This window comes from Pristiophorus japonicus, chromosome 23, assembly GCF_044704955.1.
Source record: "Pristiophorus japonicus isolate sPriJap1 chromosome 23, sPriJap1.hap1, whole genome shotgun sequence".
In the NCBI taxonomy this organism is placed as follows: domain Eukaryota; kingdom Metazoa; phylum Chordata; class Chondrichthyes; family Pristiophoridae; genus Pristiophorus; species Pristiophorus japonicus.
This window is the reverse complement of record NC_091999.1, coordinates 44,136,059-44,149,863: the sequence shown is the minus strand read 5'-3', so window position 1 is coordinate 44,149,863 and position 13,805 is coordinate 44,136,059. Positions and strand designations below refer to the sequence as shown.

The following is a 13,805-nucleotide window of genomic DNA, read 5'->3' as shown; positions in this document are numbered from 1 at the left end:
TGGTTCAGTGGCCGCATTCTCGACTGAATCGGGAGTTTGTCTGTTCAAGTCGCACTCCTGAGACTTGAGCATATCATCTTGGCTAACACTCAAGTGCAGCACTTGGGGAATTTTGCAATGTTGAAGCTGTTGACTTTCGGATGAAATGTTAAATTGAAGCTCCGCCTGCACCCTCGGGTGGATATGAAAGTTCCCAGAGCATTACTCGAAAAAGAATAGGAGAGTTGCCCCCGTGTCAATATTACTAAAAATGTTCGTAAATGCTCACTGAAAGCCGATGTGCATGTGTTTGTATGTGGGGTTGGGGTTGAAGCCCAGATTCTCACAGATACAGAATCCAGGTTCTCACAGGACCAGAATAGCCGAGTGGTTGAGGCGTTGGCCTTAAAACTCAATGGGTTTGTCCCGCGTGGGTTCGTCCCCCACTCCTGGTATCTCTTTAATTTAACACGGATTTCCTCCCATTCTGATCAGTGAGACCGGATTTTCATCGGTTGAATCAGCAATTTTGTGTAACAATGTGACACTCTGAACCGATAATGAAATTGTGAAATGTATCTGTGTCGCTCGGTTTGTGCCTCTCTCTCTCTCTTCAGAGAGTTTTGTATGTTTGAATCTTTGTCTCACTCTGTCTGTCCCTGTTTCTCTGTTTGTCTTTGTCTCTCAATCCGTCTCTTTCTCACGGTGCCATGTCTGGTCCAATGGGATTCTGTCAGACTCTTTGTCTGACTGGCTCTCTCTTTCCATCATTTCGGTCTGTCCATGTCTTTGCCTGTCTCTGTTAGTCCCTGCCTGTAAGCTGAGAAGTATTTCCATCATTTTCTGTTTTAGTCTCTATCGCTCTCTCTCTATCTGTCTCTCTCCTTGTCACTGTCTTTATCATGGTCTTTCTCTCACTCTTTCCCTCTCTCTCTTAATAGATCACATACACACATCTCTGTATATGTATATATTTGAGTCTTTTTCTCACTCAGTCTGCCTCTCCTTCTCAGTCTCACACTTTCTGTCTCTCGTTGTCTCTATCTCGCTGTCTGTCTCTCCCTGTTTGTCGGTTTGTCTCTGTTTCTCAATGTGTCTGTCGACTTCTCCTGGTGTCCAGTTCTGTTCACAGTGACTCGATTCCTGCTCTGACAGAACTGGTACCCGTCAGTTCCTCGTTAGTATAGTGGTGAGTATCCCCGCCTGTTACGCGGGAGACCGGGGTTCAATTCCCCGACGGGGAGGCAGTTGTTTCAAAATGTCGAATTTTACTTCTGTTTCTTGGAAGAGATGCATATTAAAAAGTTCCAGAGCAATATGGAACTGTAAAAATACAGGTGGATGAGATTGCCTCGTCCAGATTTATAGCAAACGGAGAATTTTTCAGGAGTCTTTGACCGTCTGCTACACAGAGATGGATGACTGAGTTTTTTCTGTGTAAAGTTTAAAAAGGCAGCGACACAGTAGTCGTGGCTGAGTGGTTAAGACGATGGACTAGAAATCCCTTGGGTTATCCCGTGCAGTTTCGAATCCTGCCGACTACGATTCTCAGCATTTTTCATTCCATTTCACAATTTAACCGGTTCTCTGCCAAACTGATCCTGAGATAGATGGAATAACGTCCCACACCTTTCAACTTTGACATTTTTTTCTCATTTTTATTAATCTGCAATATTCACGATACATCCGTTTCAAAAATCGCAAACATCAGTCAAAGTTGCGACAGTGATTCAGCCTGTCTATCCCTCGAGATGTCTGAGGCATCTGTGCATGCCCGTTGGTGCGTGCAAATTTTTGGTTATGTGTGTGTGGGTCTCTGTGTCTGTCTATCTATTTATATGTCTCTGTGTATGTGCAACTGTCACTGGAAATCATCACCATGAATTTGATATCTCCTGGAACTTATAAAAACGACTTGGGGAAAATAATAAGGTTGTGAACTTTTGTATCAGCTTTGGTTCAGTGGCCGCATTCTCGGCTGAATCGGGAGTTTGTCTGTTCAAGTCGCACTCCTGATACTTGAGCATATCATCTTGGCTAACACTCAATTGCAGCACTTGGGGAATTTTGTAATGTTGAAGCTGTTGACTTTCGGATGAAATGTTAAATTGAAGCTCCGTCTGCACCCTCGGGTGGATATGAAAGTTCCCAGTGCATCACTCGAAAAAGAATAGGAGAGTTGCCCCCGTGTCAATATTACTAAAAATGTTCGTAAATGCTCACTGAAAGCCGATGTGCATGTGTTTGTATGTGGGGTTGGGGTTGAAGCCCAGATTCTCACAGAGACAGAATCCAGGTTCTCACAGGACCAGAATAGCCGAGTGGTTGAGGCGTTGGCCTTAAAACTCAATGAGTTTGTCCCGCGTGGGTTCGTCCCCCACTCCTGGTGTCTCTTTAATTTAACACGGATTTCCTCCCATTCTGATCAGTGAGACCGGATTTTCATCGGTTGAATCAGCAATTTTCTGTAACAATGTGGCACTCTGAACCGATAATGAAATGTATCTGTGTCGCTCGGTTTCTGCCTCTCTCTCTCTCTCTTCAGAGAGTTTTGTATGTTTGAGTCTTTGTCTCTCTCAGTCTGATTCACTCTGTCTGTCCCTGTTTCTCTGTTTGTCTTTGTCTCTCAATCTGTCTCTTTCTCACGGTGCCACGTCTGGTCCAATGGGATTCTGTCAGACTCTTTTCTGACTGGCTCTCTCTTTCCCATCATTTCGGTTTGTCCATGTCTTTGCTTGTCTCTGTTAGTCCCTGCCTGTAAGCTGAGAAGTATGTCCATCATTTTCTGTTTTAGTCTCTATCGCTCTCTCTCTATCTGTCTCTCTCCTTGTCACTGTCTTTATCATTGTCTTTCTCTCACTCTTTCCCTCTCTCTCTTAATAGATCACACACACACATCTCTGTATATGTATATATTTGAGTATTTTTCTCACTCAGTCTGCCTCTCCTTCTCAGTCTCACACTTTCTGTCTCTCGTTGTCTCTATCTCGCTGTCTGTCTCTCCCTGTTTGTCGGTTTGTCTCTGTCTCTCAATGTGTCTGTCGACTTCTCCTGGTGTCCAGTTCTGTTCACAGTGACTCGATTCCTGCTCTGACAGAACTGGTACCCGTCAGTTGCTCGTTAGTATAGTGGTGAGTATCCCCGCCTGTCACGCAGGAGACCAGGGTTCAATTCCCCGACGGGGAGGCAGTTGTTTCAAGATTTCAAATTTTACTTCTGTTTCTTGGAAGAGATGCATATTAAAAAGTTCCAGAGCAATATGGAACTGTAATAATACAGGTAGATGAGATTGCCTCGTCCAGATTTTTAGGAAACGGAGAATTTTTCAGGAGTCTTTGGCCGTCTGCTACACAGAGATGGATGACTGAGTTTTTTCTGAGTAAAGTTTAAAAAGGCAGCGACACAGTAGTCGTGGCCGAGTGGTTAAGGCGATGGAATAGAAATCCATTGGGTTATCCCGCGCAGGTTCGAATCCTGCCGACTACGATTCTCAGCATTTTTCATTCCATTTCACAATTTAACCGGTTCTCTGCCAAACTGATCCTGAGATAGATGGAATAACGTCCCACACCTTTCAACTTTGACATTTTTTTCTCATTTTTATTAATCTGCAATATTCACGATACATCCGTTTCAAAAATCGCAAACATCAGTCAAAGTTGCGACAGTGATTCAGCCTGTCTATCCCTCGAGATGTCTGAGGCATCTGTGCATGCCCGTTGGTGCGTGCAAATTTTTGGTTATGTGTGTGTGGGTCTCTGTGTCTGTCTATCTATTTATATGTCTCTGTGTATGAGCAACTGTCACTGGAAATCATCACTATGAATTTGGTATGTCCTGGAACTTATAAAAACGACTTGGGGAAAATAATAAAGTTGTGAACTTTTGTATCGGCTTTGGTTCTCGACTGAATCGGGAGTTTGTCTGTTCAAGTCGCACTCCTGAGACTTGAGCATATCATCTTGGCTAACATTCAAGTGCAGCACTTGGGGAATTTTGCAATGTTGAAGCTGTTGACTTTCGGATGAAATGTTAAATTGAAGCTCCGTCTGCACCCTCGGGTGGATATGAAAGTTCCCAGTGCATCACTCGAAAAAGAATAGGAGAGTTGCCCCCGTGTCAATATTACTAAAAATGTTCGTAAATGCTCACTGAAAGCCGATGTGCATGTGTTTGGATGTGGGGTTGGGGTTGAAGCCCAGATTCGCACAGAGACAGAATCCAGGTTCTCACAGGACCAGAATTGCCGAGTGGTTGAGGCGTTGGACTTAAAACTCAATGGGTTTGTCCCGCGTGGGTTCGTCCCCCACTCCTGGTGTCTCTTTAATTTAAAACGGATTTCCTCTCATTCTGATCAGTGAGACCGGATTTTCATCGGTTGAATCAGCAATTTTCTGTAACAATGTGGCACTCTGAACCGATAATGAAATGTATCTGTGTCGCTCGGTTTCTGCCTCTCTCTCTCTCTCTTCAGAGAGTTTTGTATGTTTGAGTCTTTGTCTCTCTCAGTCTGATTCACTCTGTCTGTCCCTGTTCCTCTGTTTGTCTTTGTCTCTCAATCTGTTTCTTTCTCACGGTGCCACGTCTGGTCCAATGGGATTCTGTCAGTCTCTTTTCTGACTGGCTCTCTCTTTCCCATCATTTCGGTTTGTCCATGTCTTTGCTTGTCTCTGTTAGTCCCTGCCTGTAAGCTGAGAAGTATTTCCATCATTTTCTGTTTTAGTCTCTATCGCTCTCTCTCTATCTGTCTCTCTCCTTGTCACTGTCTTTATCATTGTCTTTCTCTCACTCTTTCCCTCTCTCTCTTAATAGATCACACACATACATCTCTGTATATGTATATATTTGAGTCTTTTTCTCACTCAGTCTGCCTCTCCTTCTCAGTCTCACACTTTCTGTCTCTCGTTGTCTCTATCTCGCTGTCTGTCTGTCCCTGTTTGTCGGTTTGTCTCTGTTTCTCAATGTGTCTGTCGACTTCTCCTGGTGTCCAGTTAAGTTCACAGTGACTCGATTCCTGCTCTGACAGAGCTGGTACCCGTCAGTTCCTCGTTAGTATAGTGGTGAGTATCCCCGCCTGTCACGTGGGAGACCGGGGTTCAATTCCCCGACGGGGAGGCAGTTGTTTCAAGATGTCGTATTTTACTTCTGTTTCTTGGAAGAGATGCATATTAAAAAGTTCCAGAGCAATATGGAACTGTAAAAATACAGGTAGATGAGATTGCCTCGTCCAGATTTTTAGCAAACGGAGAATTTTTCAGGAGTCTTTGGCCGTCTGCTACACAGAGATGGATGACTGAGTTTTTTCTGAGTAAAGTTTAAAAAGGCAGCGACACAGTAGTCATGGCCGAGTGGTTAAGGCGATGGACTAGAAATCCATTGGGTTATCCCGCGCAGGTTCGAATCCTGCCGACTACGATTCTCAGCATTTTTCATTCCATTTCACAATTTAACCGGTTCTCTGCCAAACTGATCCTGAGATAGATGGAATAACGTCCCACACCTTTCAACTTTGACATTTTTTTCTCATTTTTATTAATCTGCAATATTCACGATACATCCGTTTCAAAAATCGCAAACATCAGTCAAAGTTGCGACAGTGATTCAGCCTGTCTATCCCTCGAGATGTCTGAGGCATCTGTGCATGCCCGTTGGTGCGTGCAAATTTTTGGTTATGTGTGTGTGGGTCTCTGTGTCTGTCTATCTATTTATATGTCTCTGTGTATGAGCAACTGTCACTGGAAATCATCACTATGAATTTGGTATGTCCTGGAACTTATAAAAACGACTTGGGGAAAATAATAAAGTTGTGAACTTTTGTATCGGCTTTGGTTCTCGACTGAATCGGGAGTTTGTCTGTTCAAGTCGCACTCCTGAGACTTGAGCATATCATCTTGGCTAACATTCAAGTGCAGCACTTGGGGAATTTTGCAATGTTGAAGCTGTTGACTTTCGGATGAAATGTTAAATTGAAGCTCCGTCTGCACCCTCGGGTGGATATGAAAGTTCCCAGAGCATTACTCGAAAAAGAACAGGAGAGTTGCCCCCGTGTCAATATTACTAAAAATGTTCGTAAATGCTCACTAAAAGCCGATGTGCATGTGTTTGTATGTGGGGTTGGGGTTGAAGCCCAGATTCTCACAGAGACAGAATCCAGGTTCTCACAGGACCTGAATAGCCGAGTGGTTGAGGCGTTGGACTTAAAACTCAATGAGTTTGTCCCGCGTGGGTTCGTCCCCCACTCCTGGTGTCTCTTTAATTTAACACGGATTTCCTCCCATTCTGATCAGTGAGACCGGATTTTCATCGGTTGAATCAGCAATTCTCTGTAACAATGTGGCACTCTGAACCGATAATGAAATGTATCTGTGTCGCTCGGTTTCTGCCTCTCTCTCTCTCTCTTCAGAGAGTTTTGTGTGTTTGAGTCTTTGACTCTCTCAGTCTGACTCACTCTGTCTGTCCCTGTTTCTCTGTTTGTCTTTGTCTCTCAATCTGTCTCTTTCTCACGGTGCCACGTCTGGTCCAATGGGATTCTGTCAGACTCTTTGTCTGACTGGCTCTCTCTTTCCCATCATTTCGGTCTGTCAATGTCTTTGCTTGTCTCTGTTAGTCCCTGCCTGTAAGCTGAGAAGTATTTCCATCATTTACTGTTTTAGTCTCTATCGCTCTCTCTCTATCTGTCTCTCTCCTTGTCACTGACTTTATCATTGTCTTTCTCTCACTCTTTCCCTCTCTCTCTTAATAGATCACACACACACATCTCTGTATATGTATATATTTGAGTATTTTTCTCACTCAGTCTGCCTCTCCTTCTCAGTCTCACACTTTGTGTCTCTGGTTGTCTCTATCTCGCTGTCTGTCTCTCCCTGTTTGTCGGTTTGTCTCTGTCTCTCAATGTGTCTGTCGACTTCTCCTGGTGTCCAGTTCTGTTCACAGTGACTCGATTCCTGCTCTGACAGAGCTGGTACCCGTCAGTTCCTCGTTAGTATAGTGGTGAGTATCCCCGCCTGTCACGCTGGAGACCGGGGTTCAATTTCCCCGACGGGGAGGTAGTTGTTTCAAGATGTCGAATTTTACTTCTGTTTCTTGGAAGAGATGCAGATTAAAAAGTTCCAGAGCAATATGGAATTGTAAAAATACAGGTAGATGAGATTGCCTCGTCCAGATTTTTAGCAAACGGAGAATTTTTCAGGAGTCTTTGGCCGTCTGCTGCACAGAGATGGATGACTGAGTTTTTTCTGAGTAAAGTTTAAAAAGGCAGCGACACAGTAGTCGTGGCCGAGTGGTTAAGGCGATGGACTAGAAATCCATTGGGTTATCCCGCGCAGGTTCGAATCCTGCCGACTACGATTCTCAGCATTTTTCATTCCATTTCACAATTTAACCGGTTCTCTGCCAAACTGATCCTGAGATAGATGGAATAACGTCCCACACCTTTCAGCTTTGACATTTTTTTCTCATTTTTATTAATCTGCAATATTCACGATACATCCGTTTCAAAAATCGCAAACATCAGTCAAAGTTGCGAAAGTGATTCAGCCTGTCTATCCCTCGAGATGTCTGAGGCATCTGTGCATGCCTGTTGGTGCGTGCAAATTTTTGGTTATGTGTGTGTGGGTCTCTGTGTCTGTCTATCTATTTATATGTCTCTGTGTATGTGCAACTGTCTGTGGAAATCATCACTATGAATTTGGTATGTCCTGGAAATTATAAAAATGACTTGGGGAAAATAATACGGTTGTGAACTTTTGTATCGGCTTTGGTTCAGTGGCCGCATTCTCGACTGAATCGGGAAGTTGTCTGTTCAAGTCGCACTCCTGAGACTTGAGCATATCATCTTGGCTAACACTCAAGTGCAGCACTTGGGGAATTTTGCAATGTTGAAGCTGTTGACTTTCGGATGAAATGTTAAATTGAAGCTCCGCCTGCACCCTCGGGTGGATATGAAAGTTCCCAGAGCATTACTCGAAAAAGAATAGGAGAGTTGCCCCCGTGTCAATATTACTAAAAATGTTCGTAAATGCTCACTGAAAGCCGATGTGCATGTGTTTGTATGTGGGGTTGGGGTTGAAGCCCAGATTCTCACAGATACAGAATCCAGGTTCTCACAGGACCAGAATAGCCGAGTGGTTGAGGCGTTGGCCTTAAAACTCAATGGGTTTGTCCCGCGTGGGTTCGTCCCCCACTCCTGGTGTCTCTTTAATTTAACACGGATTTCCTCCCATTCTGATCAGTGAGACCGGATTTCCATCGGTTGAATCAGCAATTTTGTGTAACAATGTGACACTCTGAACCGATAATGAAATTGTGAAATGTATCTGTGTCGCTCGGTTTGTGCCTCTCTCTCTCTCTTCAGAGAGTTTTGTATGTTTGAATCTTTGTCTCACTCTGTCTGTCCCTGTTTCTCTGTTTGTCTTTGTCTCTCAATCCGTCTCTTTCTCACGGTGCCATGTCTGGTCCAATGGGATTCTGTCAGACTCTTTGTCTGACTGGCTCTCTCTTTCCCATCATTTCGGTCTGTCCATGTCTTTGCTTGTCTCTGTTAGTCCCTGCCTGTAAGCTGAGAAGTATTTCCATCATTTTCTGTTTTAGTCTCTATCGCTCTCTCTCTATCTGTCTCTCTCCTTGTCACTGTCTTTATCATTGTCTTTCTCTCACTCTTTCCCTCTCTCTCTTAATAGATCACATACACACATCTCTGTATATGTATATATTTGAGTCTTTTTCTCACTCAGTCTGCCTCTCCTTCTCAGTCTCACACTTTCTGTCTCTCGTTGTCTCGATCTCGCTGTCTGTCTCCCCCTGTTTGTCGGTTTGTCTCTGTTTCTCAATGTGTCTGTCGACTTCTCCTGGTGTCCAGTTCTGTTCACAGTGACTCGATTCCTGCTCTGACAAAACTGGTACCCGTCAGTTCCTCGTTAGTATAGTGGTGAGTATCCCCGCCTGTTACGCGGGAGACTGGGGTTCAATTCCCCGACGGGGAGGCAGTTGTTTCAAGATGTCGAATTTTACTTCTGTTTCTTGGAAGAGATGCATATTAAAAAGTTCCAGAGCAATATGGAACTGTAAAAATACAGGTGGATGAGATTGCCTCGTCCAGATTTATAGCAAACGGAGAATTTTTCAGGAGTCTTTGACCGTCTGCTACACAGAGATGGATGACTGAGTTTTTTCTGTGTAAAGTTTAAAAAGGCAGCGACACAGTAGTCGTGGCTGAGTGGTTAAGACGATGGACTAGAAATCCCTTGGGTTATCCCGTGCAGTTTCGAATCCTGCCGACTACGATTCTCAGCATTTTTCATTCCATTTCACAATTTAACCGGTTCTCTGCCAAACTGATCCTGAGATAGATGGAATAACGTCCCACACCTTTCAACTTTGACATTTTTTTCTCATTTTTATTAATCTGCAATATTCACGATACATCCGTTTCAAAAATCGCAAACATCAGTCAAAGTTGCGACAGTGATTCAGCCTGTCTATCCCTCGAGATGTCTGAGGGATCTGTGCATGCCCGTTGGTGCGTGCAAATTTTTGGTTATGTGTGTGTGGGTCTCTGTGTCTGTCTATCTATTTATATGTCTCTGTGTATGTGCAACTGTCACTGGAAATCATCACCATGAATTTGATATCTCCTGGAACTTATAAAAACGACTTGGGGAAAATAATAAGGTTGTGAACTTTTGTATCAGCTTTGGTTCAGTGGCCGCATTCTCGGCTGAATCGGGAGTTTGTCTGTTCAAGTCGCACTCCTGATACTTGAGCATATCATCTTGGCTAACACTCAAGTGCAGCACTTGGGGAATTTTGTAATGTTGAAGCTGTTGACTTTCGGATGAAATGTTAAATTGAAGCTCCGTCTGCACCCTCGGGTGGATATGAAAGTTCCCAGTGCATCACTCGAAAAAGAATAGGAGAGTTGCCCCCGTGTCAATATTACTAAAAATGTTCGTAAATGCTCACTGAAAGCCGATGTGCATGTGTTTGGATGTGGGGTTGGGGTTGAAGCCCAGATTCGCACAGAGACAGAATCCAGGTTCTCACAGGACCAGAATTGCCGAGTGGTTGAGGCGTTGGACTTAAAACTCAATGGGTTTGTCCCGCGTGGGTTCGTCCCCCACTCCTGGTGTCTCTTTAATTTAAAACGGATTTCCTCTCATTCTGATCAGTGAGACCGGATTTTCATCGGTTGAATCAGCAATTTTCTGTAACAATGTGGCACTCTGAACCGATAATGAAATGTATCTGTGTCGCTCGGTTTCTGCCTCTCTCTCTCTCTCTTCAGAGAGTTTTGTATGTTTGAGTCTTTGTCTCTCTCAGTCTGATTCACTCTGTCTGTCCCTGTTTCTCTGTTTGTCTTTGTCTCTCAATCTGTTTCTTTCTCACGGTGCCACGTCTGGTCCAATGGGATTCTGTCAGACTCTTTTCTGACTGGCTCTCTCTTTCCCATCATTTCGGTTTGTCCATGTCTTTGCTTGTCTCTGTTAGTCCCTGCCTGTAAGCTGAGAAGTATTTCCATCATTTTCTGTTTTAGTCTCTATCGCTCTCTCTCTATCTGTCTCTCTCCTTGTCACTGTCTTTATCATTGTCTTTCTCTCACTCTTTCCCTCTCTCTCTTAATAGATCACACACATACATCTCTGTATATGTATATATTTGAGTCTTTTTCTCACTCAGTCTGCCTCTCCTTCTCAGTCTCACACTTTCTGTCTCTCGTTGTCTCTATCTCGCTGTCTGTCTGTCCCTGTTTGTCGGTTTGTCTCTGTTTCTCAATGTGTCTGTCGACTTCTCCTGGTGTCCAGTTAAGTTCACAGTGACTCGATTCCTGCTCTGACAGAGCTGGTACCCGTCAGTTCCTCGTTAGTATAGTGGTGCGTATCCCCGCCTGTCACGCGGGAGACCGGGGTTCAATTCCCCGACGGGGAGGCAGTTGTTTCAAGATGTCGTATTTTACTTCTGTTTCTTGGAAGAGATGCATATTAAAAAGTTCCAGAGCAATATGGAACTGTAAAAATACAGGTAGATGAGATTGCCTCGTCCAGATTTTTAGCAAACGGAGAATTTTTCAGGAGTCTTTGGCCGTCTGCTACACAGAGATGGATGACTGAGTTTTTTCTGAGTAAAGTTTAAAAAAGCAGCGACACAGTAGTCGTGGCCGAGTGGTTAAGGCGATGGACTAGAAATCCATTGGGTTATCCCGCGCAGGTTCGAATCCTGCCGACTACGATTCTCAGCATTTTTCATTCCATTTCACAATTTAACCGGTTCTCTGCCAAACTGATCCTGAGATAGATGGAATAACGTCCCACACCTTTCAGCTTTGACATTTTTTTCTCATTTTTATTAATCTGCAATATTCACGATACATCCGTTTCAAAAATCGCAAACATCAGTCAAAGTTGCGAAAGTGATTCAGCCTGTCTATCCCTCGAGATGTCTGAGGCATCTGTGCATGCCGGTTGGTGCGTGCAAATTTTTGGTTATGTGTGTGTGGGTCTCTGTGTCTGTCTATCTATTTATATGTCTCTGTGTATGTGCAACTGTCTGTGGAAATCATCACCATGAATTTGGTATGTCCTGGAACTTATAAAAACGACTTGGGGAAAATAATACGGTTGTGAACTTTTGTATCGGCTTTGGTTCAGTGGCCGCATTCTCGACTGAATCGGGAGTTTGTCTGTTCAAGTCGCACTCCTGAGACTTGAGCATATCATCTTGGCTAACATTCAAGTGCAGCACTTGGGGAATTTTGCAATGTTGAAGCTGTTGACTTTCGGATGAAATGTTAAATTGAAGCTCCGTCTGCACCCTCGGGTGGATATGAAAGTTCCCAGAGGATTACTCGAAAAAGAATAGGAGAGTTGCCCCCGTGTCAATATAACTAAAAATGTTCGTAAATGCTCACTGAAAGCCGATGTGCATGTGTTTGGATGTGGGGTTGGGGTTGAAGCCCAGATTCTCACAGAGACAGAATCCAGGTTCTCACAGGACCAGAATAGCCGAGTGGTTGAGGCGTTGGCCTTAAAACTCAATGGGTTTGTCCCGCGTGGGTTCGTCCCCCACTCCTGGTGTCTCTTTAATTTAACACGGATTTCCTCCCATTCTGAAAAGTGAGACCGGATTTTCATCGGTTGAATCAGCAATTTTCTGTAACAATGTGGCACTCTGAACCGATAATGAAATGTATCTGTGTCGCTCGGTTTCTGCCTCTCTCTCTCTCTCTTCAGAGAGTTTTGTATGTTTGAGTCTTTGAATCTCTCAGTCTGACTCACTCAGTCTGTCCCTGTTTCTCTGTTTGTCTTTGTCTCTCAATCTGTCTCTTTCTCACGGTGCCACGTCTGGTCCAATGGGATTCTGTCAGACTCTTTGTCTGACTGGCTCTCTCTTTCCCATCATTTCGGTCTGTCCATGTCTTTGCTTGTCTCTGTTAGTCCCTGCCTGTAAGCTGAGAAGTATTTCCATCATTTTCTGTTTTAGTCTCTATCGCTCTCTCTCTATCTGTCTCTCTCCTTGTCACTGACTTTATCATTGTCTTTCTCTCACTCTTTCCCTCTCTCTCTTAATAGATCACACACACACATCTCTGTATATGTATATATTTGAGTCTTTTTCTCACTCAGTCTGCCTCTCCTTCTCAGTCTCACACTTTGTGTCTCTCGTTGTCTCTATCTCGCTGTCTGTCTCTCCCTGTTTGTCGGTTTGTCTCTGTCTCTCAATGTGTCTGTCGACTTCTCCTGGTGTCCAGTTCTGTTCATAGTGACTCGATTCCTGCTCTGACAGAGCTGGTACCCGTCAGTTCCTCGTTAGTATAGTGGTGAGTATCCCCGCCTGTCACGCTGGAGACCGGGGTTCAATTTCCCCGATGGGGAGGTAGTTGTTTCAAGATGTCGAATTTTACTTCTGTTTCTTGGAAGAGATGCATATTAAAATGTTCCAGAGTAATATGGAACTGTAAAAATACAGGTAGATGAGATTGCCTCGTCCAGATTTTTTGTAAACGGAGAATTTTTCAGGAGTCTTTGGCCGTCTGCTACACAGAGATGGATGACTGAGTTTTTTCTGAGTAAAGTTTAAAAAGGCAGCGACGCAGTAGTCGTGGCCGAGTGGTTAAGGTGATGGACTGGAAATCCATTGTGTTATCCCGCGCAGGTTCGAATCCTGCCGACTACGATTCTCAGCATTTTTCATTCCATTTCACAATTTAACCGTTTCTCTGCCAAACTGATCCTGAGATAGATGGAATAACGTCCCACACCTTTCAACTTTGACATTTTTTTCTCATTTTTATAAATCTGCAATATTCACGATACATCCGTTTCAAAAATCGCAAACATCAGTCAAAGTTGCGACAGTGATTCAGCCTATCTATCCCTCGAGATGTCTGAGGCATCTGTGCATGCCCGTTGGTGCGTGCAAATTTTTGGTTATGTATGTGTGGGTCTCTGTGTCTGTCTATCTATTTATATGTCTCTGTGTATGTGCAACTGTCTGTGGAAATCATCACTATGAATTTGGTATGTCCTGGAACTTATAAAAACGACTTGGGGAAAATAATACGGTTGTGAACCTTTGTATCGGCTTTGGTTCAGTAGCCGCATTCTCGACTGAATCGGGAGTTTGTCTGTTCAAGTCGCACTCCTGAGACTTGAGCATATCATCTTGGCTAACATTCAAGTGCAGCACTTGGGGAATTTTGCAATGTTGAAGCTGTTGACTTTCGGATGAAATGTTAAATTGAAGCTCCGTCTGCACCCTCGGGTGGATATGAAAGTTCCCAGGTTATTACTCGAAAAGGAATCGGATAGTTGCCCCTGTGTCAATATTGCGAA

The 13,805-nt window shown here is 44.0% G+C and overlaps 9 non-coding genes across 9 annotated transcripts; all 9 read left to right on the top strand.

Moving 5' to 3' along the window:
• The first annotated feature begins 1,151 nt into the window (after positions 1-1,151).
• On the top strand, positions 1,152-1,223 carry trnan-guu (transfer RNA asparagine (anticodon GUU)). Its single transcript has one exon. It is a non-coding gene; the product is annotated as a tRNA-Asn (tRNA).
• Positions 1,224-3,384: 2,161 nt separating this feature from the next.
• On the top strand, positions 3,385-3,465 carry trnas-aga (transfer RNA serine (anticodon AGA)). The gene has a single exon. It is a non-coding gene; the product is annotated as a tRNA-Ser (tRNA).
• Positions 3,466-5,022: 1,557 nt separating this feature from the next.
• trnad-guc (transfer RNA aspartic acid (anticodon GUC)) lies at positions 5,023-5,094 on the top strand. The gene has a single exon. It is a non-coding gene; the product is annotated as a tRNA-Asp (tRNA).
• A 219-nt stretch (positions 5,095-5,313) lies between these two features.
• On the top strand, positions 5,314-5,394 carry trnas-aga (transfer RNA serine (anticodon AGA)). Its single transcript has one exon. It is a non-coding gene; the product is annotated as a tRNA-Ser (tRNA).
• Positions 5,395-7,244: 1,850 nt separating this feature from the next.
• Positions 7,245-7,325, top strand: trnas-aga (transfer RNA serine (anticodon AGA)). Its single transcript has one exon. It is a non-coding gene; the product is annotated as a tRNA-Ser (tRNA).
• A 1,563-nt stretch (positions 7,326-8,888) lies between these two features.
• On the top strand, positions 8,889-8,960 carry trnan-guu (transfer RNA asparagine (anticodon GUU)). Its single transcript has one exon. It is a non-coding gene; the product is annotated as a tRNA-Asn (tRNA).
• A 1,870-nt stretch (positions 8,961-10,830) lies between these two features.
• On the top strand, positions 10,831-10,902 carry trnad-guc (transfer RNA aspartic acid (anticodon GUC)). Its single transcript has one exon. It is a non-coding gene; the product is annotated as a tRNA-Asp (tRNA).
• Positions 10,903-11,121: 219 nt separating this feature from the next.
• On the top strand, positions 11,122-11,202 carry trnas-aga (transfer RNA serine (anticodon AGA)). The gene has a single exon. It is a non-coding gene; the product is annotated as a tRNA-Ser (tRNA).
• A 1,863-nt stretch (positions 11,203-13,065) lies between these two features.
• trnas-gga (transfer RNA serine (anticodon GGA)) lies at positions 13,066-13,146 on the top strand. Its single transcript has one exon. It is a non-coding gene; the product is annotated as a tRNA-Ser (tRNA).
• Positions 13,147-13,805: the final 659 nt, after the last annotated feature.